At 42.3% G+C, this 25,906-nt stretch overlaps 2 long non-coding RNA genes across 2 annotated transcripts in view; both read left to right on the plus strand.

Moving 5' to 3' along the window:
• Positions 1-2,432, plus strand: part of LOC119871109 — a 189,150-nt gene extending 186,718 nt beyond the window's left edge. The window contains exon 9 of the long non-coding RNA XR_005355590.1: positions 724-2,432. This is a non-coding gene — a long non-coding RNA (uncharacterized LOC119871109). The remainder of the gene's footprint in view (positions 1-723) is intronic.
• A 1,049-nt stretch (positions 2,433-3,481) lies between these two features.
• Positions 3,482-25,906, plus strand: LOC102152511. Its single transcript, XR_005355591.1, has 7 exons — positions 3,482-4,867; positions 5,176-5,455; positions 13,412-13,601; positions 16,199-16,226; positions 17,070-17,236; positions 22,201-22,271; positions 25,630-25,906. It is a non-coding gene; the product is annotated as an uncharacterized LOC102152511 (long non-coding RNA).

Genomic DNA, 25,906 nt, shown 5'->3' on the forward strand with positions numbered 1-25,906 from the left:
ATACTTACCAACTATGCATACATTAAACCATTGGTTTACTGACAGAATGATAACATTTATGAGCCAGTATTGGTGGGGAAAAGTTAATAAGGCTGCAGAAAATGCCTACCTCGCTTGTCCCATCCGCCCAAAGTATAACCCAGAGAAACCAGTTTATGCAAATGGGTTTTATACAACTTACCCCTCTCATGGGTAAATATGTTTTAGTCATAGTTTGTACATTTTCTCACTGGACCAAAGCTTTCTCTTATAGACAAACCAGTGCTTTTTCCATTAGAAAAGATTATCCCACCTGGGGAAGTGCCCTTGAACTTCATAGTGATTGGGGAACCCATCAGGTGCTTCAGTTCTGACCTACTAGCCAGTTTTACACCATTTTCACTGTGCATATTATCTCTAATCCTCAGTCACACACACTAACAGTACTGTTAAGACTCAACTGGCAGCATTTGTAGGAATTTTCTAAATACCTTGGCCTAAAGCATTACTATTGTTCCATCACCCATCCTGTTGGGAACTCATGCACTCTCAACCTTTGAGATACTCAGAGGATGTCCATCGCACTTGGCTCCTGCCTTGTCTGATCCACAGTTAATAAAAGGAGATATACTTCAATAGTGTAAAGGCCTAATTGTTTCCATTAAAAATAATCATGCTTTGGTAGAGCAGTCTTTTCACGGTGAACTCCCAGGAGATAACAACCGTATGTATCACACCTTGCAGCCTGGATTTTTCATCTGTTGGAAAAGACTCCTCTGAAAAGACTCTTCAGCCTTGCTGGAAAGACCCATATCAGGAACTGCAAACCAACACTTATGCTGCCAAACTCCAGAGAATAGACTCTTGGATTCACATGATACATCTAAAGAAAGTACCAAATCCTGATTAGATCTGCACACCATCTGGTGACCTGAAAGTAAAGATTTCCTGGAATTGAAGCAGATGACATCTGACAAGACCACTTTTCCAACATGTGCAGACCAGATCTGTGTACCTTTCTCTCATTGTTGCTTCTTCTCTTTCTTTCACAGAAAGACAGGGCTCTTGTCTGCATTTCTCAAGTCCTTGCAAACTGGGGAAAACTCTTCTTTTGAAGAGTTTTGGCCTTTTGGAAACAGCCCCATCATGATCCTGGGACAAATTAATGTTTCACTTGCTTTTTCTGACGGGTTAGAAGGTTCAGAATTTACAGAGTTTTCTTTCATCTGAACTATTAACTAACTTTGGATTCTTACCCAATTCATGGTCTGAATGTGCAACATTGTAGGCTATTTTACCAATAATACATTTGGTTCCACAGAGTTCTTTTGACAGAGCAATACTGTTTTAAACCATTTTTAAAGTTGCACCATTTTGCAAAAAGCTCATTAGCTATTGCTTCATATTTATATCTGTACTATATCTTCTCAAATGCACACAGTTCATTCTATCAATGCACTCTCGCAGTATCCACAATTTTGCTTTCATGGCTGCTTTAAACTGAGACTTCCAGGAGGCATACATAACTCTGGGTATACCTTCATGGGGAGAACTTTTCTCACCTAATTCAAAGTTAAGTGCCAAGGAATATTTCAGTTGCATACTTTCAGACGTAGAGTCCTGGTTTAGTATGGTCACATAACTTGGAATTGTTACATTACTTCTGTGTTGTATCATTATTTTAAGTTTTATACTTTATTGACTATGGAACTTTTTAAAAACTACGTACCCAGCAAGATAATGCTGGCTCAGTGATTTGAGATGATCTTGAGAAAAGGTAGACTTTAGATGGGACGTGCCTAAAAGTTTCTCCCTCCTAACCTTCCTTGTTCTTCATATGTGGCTTTAAGTGGTTTCCAACTACTTTGTGCTTTCTCTCCACCAAAGAACAGGACAACTAGTGAAGGTCCTTCCTGGCACTGAGGAACAAAACCACTAAATATAAAGAGTCTGACTATTGATCAGTGATACTTTCAAAGAAAGATCTTAATCAAAAAGGGGGAATTGTGAAAATGGATAATGGGAAACCTCACTAAAATGGAGTCAAAAGATTTGGCAGGGGGACCTCTCAGCCTACCACTGAACTTCAATTGCAGACCCAACAGGAAGAGATGTGCGTTGTATGTAGATACTGCTTTACTACCCACAGGAGGAAGAGAGCCTTACTTCCTCCCCTTCCTCCCATCCTCCCAGCAGTCCTACTCACAAGAGACTCACAACTCAACCAATGAGAAGCCACTATACTTCCAACTTCCAGTTTACTCCAATGGACATTTTGTTTGTAACAGCTTTCTCAACTTCCCCTTTTCCTTTACAAAAGAGCACTCCTCTCCTATGTTCTCTGGGCTTGCCTATGGTTTTGCTGTAGCTTGCTTGTCCCAGATTACAATTCTCTGCTAGTCTCAAATAAATCCATTTTTTTTCTGGTAAAAATAACCAGCAGGTTTTGTTTTTGTTTTGTTTTTGTTTTTATTTTTGTTTTTGTTTTTTTTTTAAGGCCAACAACATCCAGGTAGAGAAGAGCGGGTGTAGGCTTTTTGTCCAGTAGGTGCACCCGGAGGTGTTGAGAGATCTCAAGAAGAGGCCAGAGACTTAGCACCTGATACACAATAATTAAGAAAAGTCATAGGAAATCACCTGAAAGAAAGGTACTCCTTTCTAGGTAAGACCTGGAGGAGAGACACCCAGTAGGATCCCCTCTCAAAAGCCCACAAAGAGAAATAAGAATGTGGAGTAACCATCTATCAGGTCTACACAGGGATGCTAGCACTGACTACCCACTGGGCCTAGAGGGCATGGGAACCCCCCAGCCAAATAAGAACTTTGCTACACCAGTGTGTCCCTTGCTTCCTGGGCTTCTGGCCAGTGTCAGAGGCTAGAGAGCTGATGGACCACACCTTTCACCACTGAGGACTTCCAGGAAAGAACAGATCTGTCTGGGGAAAGGAGGGAAAAGCCATCATCAGCAGGGGTGCAGTTTTGATATCACTGACCTGGACTTTCCAATTGTAAAGCACATCTCTGGTTGAGATTTAAAATAACTATAGGATATCTATTCCTTGTGAGGGAGTACAAAAATCACTGGCTTGGTAGTTCTCAACCATGATTAGGGAAAGATTATTCCCCACTGAACAGAGTTTAGAGAAGCAGTAGGAAAGGAAAAGAAAAAAGTTGTATTCTGATCACAATCCACATATCATACTTGTGCAGCATGCCAGCTACATTTGCTTGGCCCAGCTGGCATAACTCTTGCAACAACCATCCTCAGATCTCATCGTGTTTGAATGACAGTGATTGAGATGATTGCTTTCACTTTCAGAAAATCCTCAAAGAGGAAAATGCCATCCATGTGATTCGGAGGGAAGGAACACGGTCAAATAGTAGGAACAGGACCTGATCTAGTAGCCAAGGGGTAGGAGCCTCTGCGATTCACAACTTTTTGCATCCCCTGTCTCTTCTTGCTAACGTGGACCCTCACGAAGTCACACTATGGTAATAAATTATACACGATTTCGTTACACAGAGGAGAAATTCTGATTCACCCAGTTTCTAAAGCAAAGCAGAGGTGTCTTTTAGCTTATCCTATTTCATTTCAGAAGCTGTGACAATGAGAACCAACGAGGTATGGAATTCCTAAAGAAAAGGGATAGGAAGCTAAAGATAGCACAGGAGGTGGGATTCAAGGTAATGAGTTAGGCCGGTTAGTGGACAAGGTAAGACAAAAGCAGAAGATGACAGCCGTCCTCAGCAACAACACATAGGTGGGGGGAAAAGGAGAAGAAAAATCTCAAGGAGGGGTAATTAAGCGACGTGTTCTCCTGGCCACCTGTCACCTAGCTAAGGGAAGCTGTTGCTCACCCAAGACGCCCGTGTACCAGAGGGGCGTAGCCAGGCAGCATAAGTCTTCAGGATGCTTGTCACCTGTAGTCTCTACCATCCGCAACTTTGATTACCTGTATTCAAGATAGAATAAGATAACACTGCCCTCTAACCTAAACCACTCTACTGAAGCTGGCAGAAAGATGAGCTCCATGACAGTAGCAAAAAAGACAAATTTTTTACATAGTCAAGTTATTATAACACATTCTGATCAGGATGGCTTTAAATTATACATGTACATTTCTTGCCAAAAGGGTTATTGAATAAGGCCTAAAGTAAAATTGAAAGCAAAAGCATAGTGAGTTTTTTCATTTTTATCTTGTGTTCCTAACTGAAGAGATTCATTTAGTAGCTGTTTCTCAGGTAACTAAACTTTGCTGTCTCCCTTAGTTTTTTATGTATTTAATTTGTCTTTAAACCTGGATTCTGTGTGAAGTTCCATAACAGCTTTGAAATATAGGCTTTATTAGGGATGTGAAAGCTGAGAATGCAATAATATTTTCTCCTTATTAACTCATCATATGATACCAAGGGGGCATGAGCGGGAGAATGAGAACCTTAGAGTGCTCAGATATTCAAATTGGGAAGAGACAAGGCCAACCAATTGTGTCTTTTCATGACCCTGCACATAATTGAGGTTCCACATAGAGCTTGATTCCTTTATCCTTGAAATCCTTTGGTTTGAGAGTTGAATAGTATCATATTTTATTTTTTTTAAATAGTCCTATTTGTCTAAGGATTTGGGTTGTGTTTCTGCTTTCCTTCTCACTGGTTGGTGATTTTTTGGAGGCAGGATTTTTTGGTTGTTTTTTTAATCTCATTTCAGAAGATATCCCTTGTAAGGGTTGATACATGAGTGCTACACATCTCCACTTTTAACTATGGCTGTCCACTTTTAAGGGGGAGCTATGGGTGATTCTTCAGCTAACTCAAATTCCAGAAAATCAGCCTAAGTCGTCATCAGCATCAATTCATTACTATATATTGAGGATGCGAACTTACAGTCTAGGTAAGCAAAAGCTGTGCAACATAACACAAAGTTTAGAAAAACCACATGAATGATGTAAAACGTTTGAGGTCAAAGGAGCCTCAGGAGTTTGATGTAGTGAAAGAAAGTGGGCAACTTCACTTAGGTGAAGTTTAAGTGTAACTTAAAGTTTGCCTTTAAGTGTAACTTGGGCAATTCTCTGAACATCATTTTCTTCATCTGTAGCATATTGAAAATGATACCTACTATGTAAGGTTAAATGAGAGAAAGGAAGTACCTGGCACACAGCAGGTTGCTCTATAAATGTTAGTCTCTTCTCCTTCCCACAGGGGAGGCTGTGTGGGACCCTGTGCTGCAACACAGGATTAGCTCTTCATATTTTGCAAGAGGAACCGTCTGGGCTGTCTTCCTGTCCCCGGCCTGGAGCTCACACTGCAGTCATGTGTCAGACCTCTGCAAGGGTAGCAGCTGATGGAACCTTCCTGTTAAAATCTGCTGAGTGCTGGCAACCCTAGTATAGGAAAACCAAGGGAGATCACACACCCTTCAAAGGTGACTGTTTCAAAGTGACTGCTATGTTTCCATGGACTCCTCAAGGAACATTTACAGGTAAGAGTATCCAAATGGCTAGAAAGCATGTGCCAAAAATGTAAAATTTCACTATTTAAAGATGCAAATTGGGAATGTCCTGTTGGCTCAGTCAGTTAAGAATCCACTCTTGATTTCTGCTCAGGTTATGATCTCAGGGTCCTGAGATCAAGCCCTGCGTAGGGCTCTGCACTCAGTGGGGAGTCTGCTTGAGATTCTCTCTCTCTCCCTCTCCCTGTACCTCTCATGTGCTCTTTTTCTCTCTCTCTCTCTCTCTCTCTCTCCTTCCCTCCCTCCCTGACTCCCTTCCTTCCTCTCTAAAATAAGTTTTTAGGGATGCCTCGGTGGCTCATTTGATGGAGCGCCCAACTCTTGGTTTCAGCTCGGGTCATGATCTCAGGGTGGTGAGATGGAGCCCCAAGTTGGGGCGTCTGCTGGAGATTCTCCCTCTGCCCCTCCCCCCACTCTCTGTCTCTAAAATAAATAAATAAACCCTTAAGAAATAGATCTTTTAAAGAGTAAAAATGCAAATTAAAGGAAGACGCGCCTCTTCATATTTCAAAGTAGCAAAAATTTAAAAGCTGTCAAATGCGGAGAAAAAAGCCACAAAAACTCATGTAGATTACTTGCGGAAATAAATGGAAACAAATATAACTGTGTGTATATGGGTCTTAAGAGAAGCACACAGCAGGCCTGGGTGAAGCGTACAGGAATCTTCTTGTGGGCATGTCCTGTGAGGCAAAGCAGAGAGAGAGCAAGGAAGGTTGGGAGCAACCAGAGCATGTGGCCTTCTGACTTCAGACAAAGGGAAGGAAGGCTGACTGGTGTGAACACCTGGACTGCCTGGCTGCCTACAGGAAGGGTCAGCAAGGTCTTGGGAGGTCCTCCTTCCAGTGGCACCCTCAGAGGAGGCCAGTGTCTTCCAGAAACAGGCCTGCTTTAACATCTCCATGACGCCAGCTCATTGGCTAGGAGTAGCCCGTGGAGCCGTGGGCATGGATGCAGTGCTCTCCCCTGCCCTCTGTGATTGGAGGACTATGGGCACATCCCCGGGCTGCCATGGTCCCTTTTGGGTACACAAATCTGGCAATGTATGTTAAAAGTTTCTTAAATAATTCTGCTTTTTTTTTTAATCTTCTAAGTATACTTCTTGAGATCTGTCCTAAGGACATCTCCTAAAATGGGAAAAATAACTTGAGTTACAAAACTATTCATCAGAAGTATTTCTGATAGCAAAAATTTAGAATCGCTGTCAGTTAACCATGGCAGTGTCCACCTCATCCACTCCACTCGTTTACTTGGGCCGCTGAGTCCTGTTTTGGGTTTGTGAGTTCTCTTATAGTGATTTTTAAAAAGGTAAAATTCACTGGTTTTTCTTCCCTGTCCACCATATCTAGTTCATATCATCTGTGGTGTTAGCTCTCTTCCTGGAGCAGGTCCTCTGTCTGCATACTTTTGAGGCAGTTGACCAGGTGGTAAAGAGTTTTTCCTGAGTCTGCTGGGTTGTGATTGCTTTTTAACTCAAAATCATCTTCATGCCAGAGCGGTCCATCTTGGGGCGGCTTGCCCTTGGTCCCTACAGCATCTAAAACAGAAATCTAGCATCATTTTTTAAAATATTTTATTTCTTTATTTCGGACAGAGAGAGAGTGAGCACAAGTGGTAGGGAAGGACAGAGGGTGAAGTAGGCTCCTTGATGTGCAGGGAACCCACCACGTAGCTCCATCCCAGGACCCTGGGATCATGACCTGAGACAAAGGCAGACACTTAACCAACTGAGCCACTGAGGTGTCTTGAAATCTAGCTTTATAAACTGGGGCTGAAGAGGGTGGCAGCCAAGTCATCACAAATACAGTTACAAAGTCAGCTAACAAAAAGATTCCTGTTCAAAGTGAACAAGCAAAAAAAAAAAGAAAAGAAAAAAGAAAAAAAAAAAAACAAAGTGAACAAGCACTTTGAATCCTTTTTTTAAAAAAATGTTTGTTAAAAAATAAAATAAATAAATAAATAAATAAATAAATAAATAAATAAATAAATAATAAAACTTTTTTGTTGTTTTTTCTATGTACTATATTAACATAGTGCATAACCTTCTAGAAGGGATAGATGAGCATAACCCCTATCCACAACCTCACCCTCTTACCACCATGAATTTCCTGTCTTCACTACTGCCTACCTTAGTCCCGTCACCATCACTAGTGATGCTGTTCTAAATCCAAATGAGCAGTGCGGACCACTATCATCTCCATTCTTTCATGAGACCTGTGAGTATCCAGCTGTCCTCTGCTTCCTTTATCATTTAAAAACAAAACAAACACAAAAAAAATCTTTTACTTTAGTTCAAGAAACACTTGAGTGACATCATTGGATTTTTTTCTCCAATAAATATAAATATATTATAAACCAAATCTTGCTGTTTAAATTAAAGCTGCAATCTGTCACTTGTTTGACGCATAACATCTGCCCCTCAGAGATGACAAAATTGATTTGAATTCAAATGAGAACAAAATGTCACTCAACCCTGGGATGTGTACTCTGTGGCCCCCATCAGGCCACAAATACAGTTCTGCATGCAGATATTTAACATTTGTAACTTAGAACTAAACTGTGACTTTGAATAACTAAGTGATAAATCAGGGATTTAGATTCAGTTCAGTGCGGTGACAGGTTGCTGACCTATTCTTATGCTCTGCATTCAACAAATATGTATTGAGCAAATATATATTGTTGGCAAATACTGTGGATTACAACTCAATAGCCATTCTCCCTTTCTTCCATACTAACAGAACCTTCATTTTATTCTGGGCCGTGGCATGTCTAGGCTCAAGCAATAAATCAAGATTGGTGCACATATTTGTGACAGTTTTGTTCTATTTAGCCAGATAGTAAATATCCCAATTTCCTTTTGCTGTAGAAATGGCCATGAGAGCCAGTTATGGCTAAGAAGAAGTAAGGGGAAATCTTCTGGAGCCTTCTGAGAAGGCTTTCCTTCCTGATAAAAGAGATGGATGCCAATAGCACCGTCTCCCTCCTGCCCCCCGCCTTTTTCCTAATGCAGATGTAGTTGCGGAGCTCCAGCAGCAACCTCAGGATCATGAGGCAACAAGCCAGAGAGAATGAATGGCAATCACACTCAAGACTGCAGAAGAGAAGGTTAGGTCAATTCCTGAGATTAGAATGGCAGGATTAAATTAAGGGTCTCAGAAATATAAGGGGCCTGGCAGTGTTGTGTAGGCAATGAAATACAGAACCAGTGAAAAATGAATAGCAGAACCCCCAGGTGCCTTGAGAGCCCAGGTAAGACTCACATTCATTTAGAGCAGAACCCTCCCATTCATATTTGGTAACAGCGTAAACTGAGATAACTTTTTCTGGAGAGCAATTGAGCAGTGTCTCCTAGCATTCAAAAGGCACAGATCAATTAAACTGGCAATTCCACCACTGGGAAATTATGCTGCAGAAAAACACAGGTGCACAAAAGATATATGTACCAGATTATTTATTGCAGCAGTGTTTGAAATAGCAAAAAACGAGAAGCGACCTAAATATGAAATTGGGAAAATGAAGTACAATCATACACACAGTGAAGTACTACGCAGCTGTTCAAGAAAGAATGAAGCAATGTAGACATAATGACATGGAAAGATGCCCAGGAGATATTCTTAAGGGAAAAAAAGAGCAATGCACATAATATCCCATTTTTATTAAAAAAAAAAATCTTTAAAAGTAAGTTCAGGGATCCCTGGGTGGCGCAGCGGTTTAGCACCTGCCTTTGGCCCAGGGCGCGATCCTGGAGACCCGGGATCGAATCACACGTCGGGCTCCCGGAGCATGGAGCCTGCTTCTCCCTCTGCCTGTGTCTCTGCCTCTCTCTCTCTCTCTCTCTCTCTGTGTGTGACTATCATAAAAATAAATAAATAAATAAATAAATAAATAAATAAATAAATAAATATAAAAATAAATAAAAATAAAAATAAAAGTAAGTTCAAAATGCCACATGTGTATGTTAAGTATATACACGGGCAAGGTCTGAAAGAGAAGAGCCGAACAGATAAAATGGACCGAGTTATTATGTTTTCGTGTCTGTTCTGTCAGTGACCATTGGTGCAGCAATATTTACTGAGAGGAGACGGTAGGAATAATTCACCGATGAAGTTCAGTGTGGGTGACAAGCAGATAAAAATCTGCAGATTTAAAGTAGCTCCGAAACGGTGAACTTTCCAGACAAGATTTGGTAGGTGAAGCACGCGTGTAAATGCCAAAGAAGCATAATAAAAGGGAGGAAAAAGAGAGGAATAAAGAGACTCAAAGTCATTATCAAGGTAAAGAAAGGGCTCAGGAAATGTAGAGTGAGTCTGCAGAAGGTAAGGAAGATGTCTGTGGAAGATTCGGAGGCCGGGGACATTGGGTTGGGGAGAAGAGAGGCAGCTGTGAGTTTGAGTCCCTGCCCCCGGACCAGATCCGAACAAGGGAAGGCCCGTGGAGGGAACCTGTGGTTGGCTGGAGGGACAGACGAAATTATGATGGCAAAGCCCCCGTCCGTTGTGCGCCACAGGCCTTGCTTGCAAACAGGAGGCCAGGCCTGGGGCTCTCCACCGGGCTCTGTGCCCCCTCCACCCGCTTTTCTACCGGCCTCACTCTCCTTGGCTGCAAGGTAGTATGTTCTTAAAGTGTCTTTCCCTGGCCTCTGCCCTTGAACAAGCTTGCAGTTTCACTTGAGGGTTTCTAAGGGACTTTATTGCCAAAAATTTCAGAAGGTAACAAAATAACAAATGTTATTGATCTTTATTGTTAAGTCAATAGAAGGAGCCTATTTCGCCTTTACGGTGGGGATGTTGCGCCTCCTCTCACATCTCTCAGACTTCGATCATGAGCGCACTGCTAAGTGCCGACCCATCCATCCTTTTCTTACTGGTCAGGTTTCCAAATCCCCTTCACACCGTCTTTTCTCTAGCTCTAGCTCTGGTGGTCCAGTTTTAACACTAATGCTAATGAGGAGTATTAGCTTGTAGCTAAATGTGACATTTCAGAGCAAGCTCCAGACCTGTCCCTCCCACCTCAATGCCTTCTTGGTTTGCTCAGAAGCATTTCCCAACGAAGGCCGCTGAAGCCAAGCAAAGCATGGTGGGTCGCCAGTGGGAATATAGCAGTCTTAGGGAATAAAAGCAGGGGGCTGGATACAAAGGCCAACCAACAGCAGCGATGAGCTTCAGTGTACGTCGCTGCTGTGAAATTGTGAAGGGACCAGACCAGTGGTCCCCAAGTACCAGGGACATAACCCTCCTCCTGCACTGGTGAAGTATAAAAGGGAGTGACCTCAGATGATGACATTTTGAAGGAAGTGACACCAAAAAAGAGAGAAACAAGTATATCCACCAGGGTTTGTAGTTGCAATACATGTCAACCACCTCTTGGCTGGAAGGAAGGACTAGCTCAGAAAAGAGGTTTAAACATGGCAGGGCTCAGACCTCACTGTGAAGGTGTGCTTACAGCAAAGGATGAGGAGAAGCCTCTGGGATTTTCCAGGCCAGAGCTGGTCCATAGTCGCCAGGCAAGCAAGAAGCCACCTCCAGGGCTCCAAGAGCCCAGGCTGGAGAGCAGGTGCACCCTGAAAGCTGGATGCGTCAGCAGGCATGAGATCTGGAGCACACAGTGTCCTTAGTGGGAAAATACATCAGGATGGTGACAGGGTCTGGACTGCTGTGCAGGGTCGCCAAGAGATGTCCACAGACACACATCCACCACTTAGCAATTGGAGAAGTGGAGCAAAAGCAAAATGCACCATTCTGAGACCAGGAAGAGAAGCCCCCTCCCTCCAGCAATGGCTTTCCTGTACCCTCTATTGACAAATTTAACATCATGCTTACTGTACAGAAAAATGCTCAAAGAGTCCATCCAGTATTGCAGAGTGATTACTGAAGGGTGATTTGGAGCTAAGGCAATAAATTGATAATTGACACACACATAATAAAATTAATAATAATTCTCCAAGACTAATTGCCGAGCATATCTAAATTTCTCTATTTGTCCCGAAGGCATCTTGTATAGCTTTGGAGTTGTTGTTGTTGTTGTTGTTGTTGTTGTTTTCCAAGGTCCAATCAAGGACTAGTGTGTCCTTTTAGTTTCTCTCAGTTTAGAGCAGTCCTCCCCAGCCTTTTTTTTTTTTTTCCCTCCCGGCCTTTTTATTTTAATGACATTGATCTTTAGAAGAAATTGAGTCAGTTGTTTTATAGATTGAGTCACACTTTATTATTTCTCTCTGGTGTTGTTTAATTTGGTTTCTGTCCCCTGAATATTTATTTATTTATGTATTTGAGAGAGCACGAGTGTGAGAGAGAGCATGAGCAGGGTGAGGGGCAGAGGGCGACACAGACTTTCTGCTGGCTGAGGGGCTCCCCCACAGGGACCCCTATGTGGGGCTCCACCCCAGGACCCCGGATCATGACCTGAGCCCAAGGCAGATGCTTAGCCCACTGAGCCACCCACACACGCCCTGTGCCCTGGGTTTCTTATGAGCTGTGAGTTACATCCAAAGGTTTCAGAAGGATGAGGGGAAATATTTCTAACAAGAATACTTCATGAATGAAGGTCTCTTTTGCAGTTTGCTGCCAAGGGCCTAGAGTGGAAACCTCCTGTTTGCCACTCAGTGTCCTCTGCGGTCACCTCGGATGCCTTGCTGCAGAATACTGATGCCCACTCGAGCGATGTGACAATGTTTAATTTACAACCGGTATTGGTTATAGGGTGGTTGTAGGGCAAAGAGGCCACATGGACTGGCCAGAGCTGCTGGTCCATAATCACCAGGAACATATCATGGTAAAAAAAAAAAAAAAGAGAGAGACATTATGGTGTGTTTCCGCTCCTACAAATAGTTATTTTCTCAACAGTTTAATGACTTAGTAGAAGAAGTTTTTACACCACCATCTCATTTAAAATTTGAAATCCTCAACTAGAAATCTAAGAAACCGATTCTAATTTATGTACCTAACATGTTTCCTCACTGCGGGGATATTTTCTACTTGATTACCTTATTCATATTTATATCTCCAGAGCTTTACAAAATACATTATCTAAACAGAAAAGCGATAATAAGTCATGCAAAAGTGTATTGGACTAAGACTTATGATCTGAGTTCTGGTACCAACCAGCAGGAAAACCACGGGCAAGTTACTAAAGCTCTCCCAAAATCAGCTTCCTCATCCCTAGAATGAAGGTAGTAATTCCCTCGTGTTGTAGAAAATGAGGGTAGATTTCAGAAGCAAAACAACCTAGGTTTGTAGCTTTTGTCTCCCGCATTCTTGCTATGTGAACTGGGTAAATAAAACTAGAATTCTGAGAGCTTCTATTTCCTTTTCTTTTTTTTTTTTAAGCAAGGTAAGTCTTTATTTTGTATTATTTTATCTTTATTCATTTGATTTTTTTAATACTGGGCCCTGCATTAAAATTTGAAATCTGGGAAAGCTCCTTTTTCCTACCCAAAGAGTTCATAAATAAGGGCAGTACAGCAATTTCATTCACTTAAAGAAAACTCGTTTTAAAACAAGAGAAGATGATATCTGTAGGCCTTTCCAACTCCTAAGAAGCAATACAACCTTCAGGCAGCCAGAGTATTAGTGATTTTGCCTCCTAATCTCATGCTCCACAAATTTATAGCTTGATTCCTACACTAAAGAGGAAAGGATAGAATGTATTGTAGTCCAACAGGGGAGAAACCCTTCCCAAACGACACTTCTGGATGAACCCCCATTTTTTCACCTCAAGATGATGTTGAGTTTTCCTTTCTTCTTGGCCTTTTGGATGTTTCTCAGATGTATTGCTATTTTGCCCTTTCACTTTCTTTCCACAAAGAATAAAAACTTTCTTTGAATATAGTATGAGATGGAGGTATGACCTCTGATATCTAAACTCGCTGGTTCACATGTGATTGAACTTTCAATGAGAATACCTCATGGGCATTCCTATTTCTTGATACCGCAGAGAGAGAAAATAAAGGAACTGAAAGAAATCCAGCAGCCTTCGGGTTACAGGACAGCCAGTTCCTGGATACCGTTCGTAAGGCCGGGCTTTGCGGATAATTCACATGAGGCATTCCTCCGATTCTGACCCGGAGCTCCTTTCAGAAGAGACTCCAGACACATTGGCAGAATCACAAATTGACACAAAAAGGGTGAGGATCCCTCCTATCACCACACTAGAAATCTTCATTGCTTCAGATTAATGGAAAATATGTATTGGAGTAGTTATTTACTGCTGTGTAATAAATTACCCCAAAATTTAATGGTTTAACCACAGTATAAACATTTACTATGTCAGTTTCTCTGAGTCAGCTCACCTGGGGGGTTTTCAAGCTCAGGGTATCTTGTGAATTTGCATTCAAGATATCAGCCAGGGTGACAGTCATGTAAAGGCTCGACTAGAGCTAAAGGACCCACTTCCCTCTTTAAGAAAGAGAGAGATGGAATCCCTGGGTGGCGCAGCGGTTTGGCGCCTGCCTTTGGCCCAGGGCGTGATCCTGGAGACCCGGGATCGAATCCCACATCAGGCTCCCGGTGCATGGAGCCTGCTTCTCCCTCTGCCTATGTCTCTGCCTCTCTCTCTCTCCCTGTGTGAATATCATAAATAAATAAAAATTTAAAAAAATAAAAAAGAGAGAGAGAATAAGGCAGAAATAGTAATGTCCCTTTAGACCTAGTCTTAGAAGTCATACCTTGTCATTTCTTCTATATAAGTCACTAGATGCAAATTACTAAATCTAATCTATATCCAAGGGGAAATGACTTAGCTTCACCTTTTAAAGGAAGGAGTGTCAATTTGGAGGCTTTTTTTTTTTTAATTGTAGGGGGGAAAGCCTCACATAATGTAGAATTTGCCATCTTAACCATTTTTAAATGTACAATTCAGTAGTGCTGAGAATATTCATATTATTGTGCAGATCTCCAGAACTTTTTCATCTTGGAAAACTGAACCCTACAGCCATTAAAAAAAAAACTCCCTATTTCCCCCTCTTCCCAGCTCCTTTTAACCATCATTCTCCTTTCTGTTCCCATGAATTTGGTGCTTTAAATTCCTCACATACTGGAATCATATAGTATTTGTCTCTTGGGGTCTGGCTTATTTCACTTAGCACAATGTCTTCTAGGTTCATTCATGTTTTAGCATGTGGCAGGATTTCCTTTCTAAAGCAGAATAATCTTCCATCATATGTATATACCAGTTTGTTTATCTACTCATCTGTCTGTGGATATTTGGGTTGCTTCCACCTCTTGGCTCTTGTGGATAATGCTGCTGAACATGAATGTGCAAATATCTCTTCAAAACTCTTGCTTTCAATTGTTTCAGATATGTACCTTAGAAGTGGGATTGCTGGATTATATGCTGGGACATAATTTTTTCCAGCAACCACCATACTCTTTTCCATAAGTGGCTGCAACATTTTATAGTTTCACCTCAGTACACAAGGGTCCCTATTTCTCCACATTCTCCCACCACTTGTTATTTTTTGGTTTTATAGTGAACATCCTGTTTACTATATGGATGTAGGGGGATGTCTTGTAGTTTTGGTTTGCATATCTCTAATAATTAGTGATGTTGATCATCTTTTCATATATTTTTTGATTTCTGTGTACCCTCCTTGGGGAAATGTTTTTTCAAGTCTGTCCATTTTTTAATTGAGTTCCTTGGTTCTTGCTGTCAAGTTGTGAAGGCATATTTTTAAACCTCATTTACCTTGCTTTGTTTGTTATGAAATTCAAAACATTCATGTATACAGATCACATTTAACTGTCACATAGTGAGCACCCAAAAAATATCACTTGTTCTTTTAGTGTTGTTCTGTTACATAATATATGGAAGCTGCTTTAAAAATTATGAAGTGCTACACAAATGTGAGTTAAAATTAAATATCTATATGCAAAATATTTTAATATTTTTCTCAGGTTCTCCACATTTAAATGTGTATATCTTTTCATCTTTAGACTTTGCTCTGGTTTGTAGCCGTGATTCCTCTTTTTCCATCTTATTGCAAGTTTTATCAAAAAATAGCAGTCAAAATAGAATGAGTAAAGGAATAGAAACAATAACTAATTTAAATAAAGCAAAGTCAGAGTAAGATCTATTTGAAAATAAAATAAAATGTGAAGAAAGCTGCAAAGATAGCGCTATTGAAAAATCCTAAGAGGACCGGAACTGCTGTTCCTTCAGAGGATGTGAGTGATGTTGAAAGATTAATAACGTTTGGGTAACATTAATTACAGTGATGTTATAAACTCTGCTATTCTAGTTGCCATAACAACCCGCTATATGTCGGTTTCCTAATGACATTTTGAACAAGTGCTGAAGCGAACTGCATCACTTGAGTACTTTGATTGCTGTCATTCAATGATTTCTAAATTGAATTGTTTTGTTCTTAAAGAGTCAGAATATGTCACTGCCTTCAAAAATATTCTCAAAATTATGGAGAGGAAATGATACACATTTCTATACAATTATGGAGTACTCAAGAAAAAGAAATATATTTTGTTTTTCATATGAAATTAACAGATTTTTTTTTTCATAGGGATAAGGAAAAAATAACAATAGGAAGGGGGAATGCACTTCATCCTTCTCCAAGGACTTGTACCCTCAGGGAATAGCTTGACAATAGAATTCTTCCTAGAAGGAGCTTACTTTTTTCAGTTATATTTCTTTCCTGTCCATTCTCTTTTTCCTTCCACCTCCCTTTTTCTTCCTTCTGGTGAATTCTTGGAACCCATGATGCTGATCAAGGAGGCTGCCCCGTCTGGAAGTAACTGAGGTAAGATCATGTCCTTCCCAGGGCTTTCTGTTCTCTCTTCCCTCTGCTGACCAATCTACTCCTCTCTCTTCAGGGGCCGCCCCAGGTGCCTAATGAAAGAAAGATTACTTGCCACTGGCTTATATTATATTGAATTTTAAGATTCCCAGGAGAATATGTTAAATACATATTGTGTCACTGACAAGAAGCAAAGCGTGATTGTAATAGATATGTTTCTAAGCCGCTGCTCAGTCCACAGCCTACTCTGCTCCTGCTGCCTGTGGGGCACCCCTCCCCACCCAACCAACCAACCCCCCCCCGCAAACAACAATCCTGGCTGAATCAGAGATGAATGCCAGAGCCAACCCATCTATGGACAAGTGGGTTGCAATCAGTATCTCTCTGTCCTCCTCTTTGCTCTCTTGCTCTTCCCTCCCTGTCTCTCCCAGTTGAGCTAAGGTGAAAACTGCCCATTTGCAATGGTGTTTACACTGGAAATGTGGTGTTCAGTGGCAAAACTGCGCTACAGGATTCTGAAGAGAGAGAGAGAGCTTGCCCACTGCCCCCCCACCACAGTCCCAGCAGCATCTCTGTCTCTACCTTGCACCTCAGGCAATACAGGTGGCATTCTCTTATGTAAATAAAACACATGAGAGTGCTCCGTACACCCTGATCCCACTGTCCTGCCCTCTGTGTAAGCCCAGGTCTGCCCCTTGGCCAGGCGAGCCATTGGCACCCCCTTCAACTCTCTCTCCTCCCTGCTTTCCTCTGTTCTTAGATCCCCTTCACCCACACAGACGTCCAAAGGCTTCCATCCCGCCCTCCTGAAAGCCTCCACTGGGCTGTCTCCTCTCATCTTCTCAGGGACCAACAAAGTGAGCTCATCAATCCAGCCCAAGCTTCCGTTGACTACAGGACCAGAGCCGTGTCTCGGAAAGTGGATGTCAGGGAGAGAGGTGCTGTCAGCAGTGACATAAACTGGAATTAACAAAGCTCACGTGTTTGATTCATTCTGCATCAGGGTGAAACAGGTTTGCTGCCCCCCCCCCCCCTTTCCTTTAAGTCTTCTCTGGATGTTCCTTTTCTGGATGCCAATTTCACTGGGACATATGTGTCTGGGCAAGAGGAGCGGCGTGTGCCATTGTCGCTCTCCACCCTTTTCACTGTAGTCTCTGCCTGGGAACACTGACCCATAGGGGTTTCATCAAAGGACTCCCTTACCCCCTGACTCCAGCCCGGTTCTGCCAACTAGGAATTCCCTACAAGAAGGAGGGAGAAAGAGGAGGTGAGGAGTTCCTGCCTCTGGCTCCTTCTCTGCAGGAGGGCCTTATGGTCGTCTCTGTGTGATTCTCTCCTTGCAGGCCAGTAACTGACCTTTCCCATGTCTTTTTGAGCTCAGGAGTTGGAACTGAATCCCTTGGTACTGCCCTGTCCTTTATGGATTCCTTACATACCATCCACACCTTTGTAAGTAGTCCCTTGGCTAACCTTTGTGAATAGTCACAAGAGTGGTCCTTCATTTTCCTGCTGGGATCCTGATAGAAGAGTCCCTAGCTGTGGTGGGCTATCCTCTTCCTCCTAGGAAGAGGCCTTGAACCCCATCCTACTTCCCCCTACCCCAAGGATGGTCTACCCTAAACCATATCCATATAGCCCCACAACTCTGTTCCATGCCTGACAGTAAAAGAGAAGTGGTAGGAGTAAGATTGACAGAGTAGGGACAGAGAAAGACAAGACTCAGTGTGGCCACTTAAGACCTCGTAGCTTCCAGGCACATGGAGGTCGGGGTTAGAGAAGAATGCTCTGTGCCCACATTGGCAGGTGCTCAATCAGAAAGAACATGGATTGAGCTCAGAAAACCTAAGAATGGTACAGCTCTGGAGGAGGTCAAGAGTCAAGACTGAGTAGGAACAAAATCGGATGTGTGTGGGCTAAATGAGAGGCTCTTGCCAAGGTCTGAGGGTGCCCAGGCCAGCAGGTTGTCTGAGGCACTGGCTGATAGGGGAGGGAGGGTGGCAGGGATCAAGGGGCAAAGTAATGGCCACATAGGATCACCTCTCTGGGTAGGATTGTAAGTCACAGACTACCAGAATTGCAAGGACATTCAGAAATCATGTATTTAAGTCACTTCACTTTTAGATGAGGGCTGTTAGCCTGTACACACAGGGTGCTACGTGACAGAGCAAGGGCCAATACTCGAAGTGTTCCCTTCTAGACCATGATTGAGCCACGAAACCCATGCCTCCATAAAGGGGTGTTGATACTCCATTTTGTAATCTTTTAATCAGAAAAATTTTAGAGAAAAACCAGACATTGCAACCTCAGTATTTTGACTTCAAGTACATTTTGACCTGGTCACCAGAAAAAAAAAAAAAGAGAGATTGTGAAATAATCAACACAGATTTAAACTCAGAAGAGCCAAAGCGATATATGTTAAATTTAATAATGACGAAAAGTGAACTAAAGAATCTCATTGTTTCAGTTATTCTCAAAACTACAAAAATTGACCCAGGTAAAATCGCATTTGGGGGAAATAACACACAATAAAACTGACAAAGGCAAAAACTGCACAGAACAAAACTTGGTATTGACTTCTTAAATTGACTAAAAAAAAAAAAAATCACATTCTTCTTGTCAAAATTTATACCTCTAAAACCTGACCAGGAAAATTAGAGTTGGTAGAAAATGACCAGAAAATAAAATTCAAAATTGCTGAAGCCAAGGTTGGGAAAATTTAATACAAATACAAAATGTGATCATTGAATTAAATCCAAACTATTTCAGTGAAATAAAAATACTGAAAAGTATGTTACATCACAGTAAAAAAAAAAAGAAAAAAGAAAATTGATCGAAGAATTAAATTAACTCAAAAGGACTGTTTCCAGAAAATAATTTCTTGATGATATTCTCAAAAATGTTGGAATAATTCTGATGAAGACGTTTATATTCATTTAAGAAAAAAGTCCTGAGGGCCAAAACAACTGTGAGAAGAAAATATCCTCTGTGGGATTTTTCACGTAGTTCCCCACTCCCTGAGCTTCCAGTTTTAATGCCTTGTCGTTTTTTTAAAGATTTATTTATTTATTTATTCATTTATTTATTTATTTATTTATTTATTTAAGAGAGAGAGAGAGAGTGTGTGTGTGTGTGAGAGAGAGAGAGAGAGAAAGAGAGAGTTGGGAGGAGCAGAGGGAGAGGCAGAGAGAATCTCAGGCCAACTCCTCATTGGGCATGGAGCCTTACATGGGGCTGGATTTCAGATCATGACCTGAGTCAAAACCAAGATGTGGACACTCAACTGACTGAGCCACCCAGGTGCCCTCTAATGCTTTATGATTTTTGAGGAGATCTAGGATCTCCTTTTAGGGTTCTAACACCTAGTCCTAAATCTAAATGTCATGTACTTAGTGAATGACCTTAGCTTGTTGCTAAGGACAAATTACTGTATAATTCCACTAATATGAGGGATGGAAAGTAGGCAAAGTCATAGAAACAAATAGAATGCTGTTTGCCAGGGGCTGGGCAGAGGGAGAAGTAGGGACTTGTTTAATGGGTATGGAGTTTCAGTTTTGCACAGGGAAAAGTTCTAGAGCTCTATTGTACTGCAAAGACTACTTAAGACTAACTGTACAATTAAAAATGATGAAGATGGCAAATTTTGTGTTTTTTCACCACAATATTAAAAAAATCAAGCTACATGAATTTTTAATGGGTAGAATTTAAACAATGTGGACAGTTTAGGAAGGTGAGGCAGGAGCCTAAAAATGTGTTTCTCCAACTTTTCCATGACATTCTCTTCAGGTCAGAGCAAAATAAATCCAGTTGGTCTGAAGGCCATAGTTTGGACAGAAACATCGCAAAAGTCTTGTGCTTTGTCTCTGCAATAGGTACAAATTTTGCCTACCACTTCATACCAGATAGTCCCCACCCCCTGGGCTTCCAGCTTTAATGCCTTGTCGTTTTTGTTTTTGTTTTTGTTTTTTTAAGATTTATTTATTTATTTAAGAGAGAGAGAGATAGAAAAGAAAATAACATTGTAATTACCACTGCAAGGAAAATCTGCATCTCTGAGTACAGTTCCATGCTGGATCATAGGTTGAAGGCAAGTTAGTGCAAAATAAAGAAATTTAAGCCAATGTGGGAAAGCAGGCTTACACGGACTCGTATATGACAAAAATGTAAAGGTTGTAAAAGTTGCAAACTTTTTTCCTCCCAAGTTGTCTGTAATAATGACACCTCAAGGAGGTTCACTGTGTCTATCCTCTAGTTTCACATTGTCTCTTGGCTCAGTACTTCATTCTCCTAAAAGTACAGATATTCCAGTTGAGAAGAAAATGCCAGTGTTTTCACATAGTCCCCACTCCCTGGGCTTCCAGTTTTAATGCCTTGTCTTTTTTTTAAAGATTTATTTATTTATTTGAGAGAGAGAGAGAGAGAGACAGAGTTCATGGACACAACTGCCAGGCTTCAAGACTCAGAGCCTCCAGGAGAGAGAAAAGTTCCCACTACCGCTGCCCTCTCTCGAAGCCAGGGTTCCTGCAAGAGAGCATTTCTAGTCACTACCCTGGAAGGAGAATCAAGAAATTAAAGCTTTGCCACCAGTGGTGTTCAGTACTGGAAGGAATACTGGACTTTTGGAGCACCCTCCACACCTCTGTCTTTCTGGCAAACTCCTATTTGCACCTCAAAACTCTGTTTGGGCATCACCTCCTGGTGAGGCCTCTGCTGAGTCCACCCTTCCAGCCACACCGCCTCAAGCGCTCACTGGCCACATCAGAACTGCGGGAACTAGAGTCTGTGTTGCAGGGTCACAGTGGCAGCTGAGCTCAGACACTTTGGGTGACATAAGGACACGGGAGACAGCAAGAAGCACTGGCATTGGCCCAGCTGCCCAGAGTCCCTTGAACACTGTTAAGGAACCAACATAAAAACAGGCTTCCCCTGACAGAAGGGGGCTCAGGCTCCTTCTTCCTATGATGATGCCCTCCTCTTAGTTCAGCTTCTCTCTCACTCTAGAGCTCTCGGTTGCTGGCTTCTGACCAATTAGTTCACCTGTTACCCCCACATATACTTCTCCCTCATCTTACTCTGGCGCTATAGTTCTCTGGGCTTCTCATGATGGAAACTGTCAATGACAGATCATCGGTTGGGTGAGTAAGTCGTGTCGGCTGTTGGGCAGAATGATGATATCAGGCTTCCCCAGGGTCCCTGGTGAGCCTGAAGATGGCTGCTTTTGACCAAGTTGCAGGCTTCCGGTTGGTTCAGGCTTGGCCAGGTAACCGGATTGCATGACAGGAAGCACAAGTCATGAACAATGAACAGCCTTTGCTGCTCTGCTCAGAAGGTAATCTGTGCACACTTCCATTATTGCATATATCGTAATGTAACCAAATGTTTTTCCACATGCCCAGTCCCCTACAAAACCATAAACCCGAGGCCAGTGACAGCGATCTCCCAGCTTTGCACCTGGAACCCATAGCACAGCACCTGGTACGTAGTAGACCCTCAGTAAAAGTCTGGTGACATTAAGTGAGATGCAGATGGAACCAGATGGAATCAGATGGACTCAGAAAATCTGAATTCAGGTTCCGATTTTGCCATTTCATAGCTCTGTAAAGTAGGGCCAATTATTGAATCTTTCCAAACCTCCCTTTTCTCTTCTGTTAAAAGATATAGTTGGGATTGAATATTAAATTGAAATGTGGACACGCCTAACACAGGGCTTGGCACCCAGTTCCTCTGTGTTTATGTGTATAATATACATTTACATGTTATATTTAAGTTAATTATATTCATATAATAAAATACTGTAATTATAAAATACATAACTACCTAATTATTAAGGTATGTTAATATGTATTGATACAAGCTATCTGATTATATAATAAATCAATGCATAATTATATAATCAATATATATAATATAGTTTTTCTCTGTTTGTATCATGGCCATGTATTATAATTACATCCAAATATATCTTCTCTCCCAATCAAAGGGTGAATTTAAAGGAGCGGATCTGTGGCTCATGAACCTTCCCCACCACTTCACCCCATATTTCTGCACTAAGTAAGTATTTAATATGAACAAATGGTGTGTGTTCAGTGGGGGAGGAGGGCAGTGGATTTAAAAATGGCATTTACTGGGATCCCTGGGTGGCACAGCGGTGCCTTTGGCCCAGGGCATGATCCTGGAGACCAGGGGTCGAGTCCCACGTCGGGCTCCCTGCATGGAGCCTGCTTCTCCCTCTGCCTGTGTCTCTGCCTCTCTCTTTCTCTCTCTCTCTCTCTCTCTGTGTGTGTGTGTCTCTCATGAATAAATAAATAAAATCTTTTTAAAAAATAGCATTTACTTAAAATCTCCCGATCTTAACAGTTTTCAAGAATTAAAAACGAGCAGGACATGGAAGCATCACAAATAAATTATGGTCCAACTCGTTTCACTAATTCTGGATGCCCAGCAGTCTTCTAACAGCCAAATGGAAACGAGGCTGACGTGTCCCAGTTTTCCAGTGTGTGTCTCCACCTGCTGTATTTACTGGAAAGCAGCAGAAGCATTCCTTCTAATATTAAGTTTTTCTTTTTTTTTTTTAAGATTTATTTATTTATTTATTTATGATAGACATAGAGAGAGAGAGGCAGAGACACAGGAGGAAGGAGCAGGCTCCATGCCAGGAGCCTGACGTGGGACTCGATCCCGGGACTCCAGGACCGCGCCCTGGGCCAAAGGCAGGTGCCAAACCGCTGAGCCACCCAGGGATCCCTAATATTAGTTTTTCAAGCGCACATTCCTGGGCAGCCTCGGCCCCACGTTGGGCACATGTACCTGCACATTTCCGCGGGCACCGCTAGAGGGCAGGCCCTTACTCCAGATGGACCACTGAGCTGGGGCCTGCAAACCTTTGAGGAAAAAAATGAACGGGCCACTGTCCTGAGGCTTGTTGCTAAATGGAAAAATACATGTGGGCATGTCCAGATTTGTATTGTGCTCCCTTAATTAGTTGTGCAATCTTTAGGTTCACCTTTCCTTTTGTTCTCTATTTCCTTGTTCAGGTTCTCCTTTGGATTGTAACAAATAAACCTTTTCTTTATTTTTAGAGGCTCAACCCACAAAAATAAATCAAGATGAGGTGACACAAGTAAACACTGCATAATTTAGTTGGTGAGGGCTAAAAAGCTGAGGCTTTGTTATTTTCAAAGGAGGAATTTTTTTTTAAGGGTTCGATTTACACCTCATTTTCTTATTTTGCTGGCTTGGCAAGATGGGAAAGGGGGAAAGGGATTGGCAGGAAGAAGAAAACTAAGAGAGGCTCTGTGTACGTGTATGTGTGTGTGTGCAGATATGAGGGAGCATGTGTTGGGGTCGAAGAAGAACAGGCTAAGTTGAGGGGTTATTTGGTCCCAGGTCACACTGGCCTGTGAGCGCTGAGGGGCCACCATGAGTGGTCCTGGACTCTTGCTCCCCTTGGAGCAGTCATTCTGCTTACATCTCGTTGCTTGGTCTAGTGTGTAAGAAATGTATACTAAAAGACTTTAAGGGATCCCTGGGTGGCGCAGCGGTTTGGCGCCTGCCTTTGGCCCAGGGCGCGATCCTGGAGACCCGGGATCGAATCCCACATCGGGCTTCCGGTGCATGGAGCCTGCTTCTCCCTCTGCCTGTGTCTCTGCCTCTCTCTCTCTCTGTGACTATCATGAATAAATAAATAAAATTTAAAAAAAAAACAAAACAAAACAAAAGACTTTAAAAAAAAGGTTTTATTTATTCATGAGACACACAGAGAGAGAGGCAGAGACACAGGCAGAGGGAGAAGCAGACTCCTTGCAAGGAGCCCAATGTGGGACTCATCCCAGGACCCCAGGATCATGACCTGAGCCAAAGGCAGATAGATGCTCAACCGCTGAGCCACCCAGGCTCTCACAAGGAGCAATTTCTAATCCAAAATGACAAACTAACAAAATTCTCAACAAGAGACTCATGCCTAGTTAGGGCAGTGGTTGAAAGAAATGCCTTCCCCTGGGGGTGGTACCACTACTCTCCCAGGGCTGGTGGAAGCTCGTCTGCCTCCGTGCGTATTGGCTTTTTATAACATTCGGAAAATGCCACTCTTTTTATTTTGCCTCCACCATCACGATTACTCTAATCGTATAGAACTCTAATAACCAGCTGGGCCGTGGGTTCAGAGGCATGACTGCTCTCTGACTTCATAAGAGCCAATTAATTACTACTTACAAAGTTTCAATTATTTTATCTTTATACGTCTGAGAGTTCTCTCCAGATAGATAATCGTGGAAGGAGTCTCCACCCCATTTGGTTGCTCCCATGAAATTATCTCTATTATGAATGTGAAAGATTGTTACTTTGCCGGTGACAAATATGTATGAAGAATTCAAAGTACTGTACTTTCAAATGTGTTACATCCGCAATTTCCAAGAGCCACCACTGGGGGATGCTGCTAAATTCTTAACTGGTAATTTTCAAAATCTGAGACAAAATGCAGATTTTTAGGCTTGGCAGACTCTTTGGGATAGGAGATTGGGAAATCTGTCTTTTTAATAAGGTTCTTGAATGATCCTGAGGCAAGAGAAGTTACACAGCAGAGGTAAGTACTTCTTAACTGGTGTAAGTTCCCTGAAGTCCTTTCACAAAGGAAAAACATGTTTTAGGGAATGAAGTCATCCTCGATTAGAAAAGGCAAGTGTGGGGACTCCTGGGTGGTTCCGTCCTTTAAGCATCAGACCCTTGATTTCCGCTCAGGTCATGATCTCAGGGTCGTGAGATCCAGTCCCAGGAAGAGCTCCACACTCAGCACGGCACCTGCCTGTCCCTCTCCCTCACCTTCCGCTCCTCTCCCCCTCCTCCCTCTCTGCTCCTCCCTCACACTCTCTTTCTCTCTCCTTCTCTCTGTCTAAAATAAATAAATAAATCTTAAAGACAAACAACAACAACAACAACAACAAAAACCCATAAGTGTGAGTATCCACAGAAGGTGTATCCACGTCAACCACGTGGCTGGAACTCTCAAACACTGCGCTACCCTCTGTCCACCCTCTCCGGGCCCCCAGTGTCCCTTAGCAACACCATTGCAATGGTCTTCTAACGAGTTTCCTTCCTTCATTTCCCCTGGAATCAACTCCCCATGTAGCAGCTAGAATGATCTTTTAAAAAAGACATTCTGTTGTCTCACTCACCTCCTGAGAGGCTTCTAATTTACTACCCAGCGCTGTCAGAAGAAAATGCAAATTTCTTAGCATGGTCTGTGAGGCCCTGTAGGAACAGGCACCCGACCAGCTTTTCTGATGGTTTTTCCACATGCACCCTTGGCCCTCTCCCTTTGCTGTCCTCTCCCTTTGCTATCCTTCGAGCTTGCCCTTCCCACTGCTCTTGCCTCAGAGCTTCATGGCTGGCTCCTTCCTCATCTCTTTCACAGGTCACCTCCTCAGAGGCTTTTTCTCACCGCCTGTCATCAGTCCAACCAATGGTGGCTGGGGTCCTGAGAGAGACGGGACTGTCAGGAGACAGACCAGGATAGGCCCTTTGGCAGTCACAAAGCTGGAGCACAGCCCGTATTTGTTGAATGAATTAATGGAAACATTTAAACTAGACCTCCCTACAAACTGAGAAAATGCTAAAATATCAACTCTAGTTGCAAACTGGAGCCCTCTCTTTATCATTTCAACTATTAAATGGCTTTTTAACGAGGCTTT

The sequence above is a fragment of the Canis lupus genome, chromosome 2 (assembly GCF_011100685.1).
Source record: "Canis lupus familiaris isolate Mischka breed German Shepherd chromosome 2, alternate assembly UU_Cfam_GSD_1.0, whole genome shotgun sequence".
In the NCBI taxonomy this organism is placed as follows: Eukaryota; Metazoa; Chordata; class Mammalia; order Carnivora; family Canidae; genus Canis; species Canis lupus.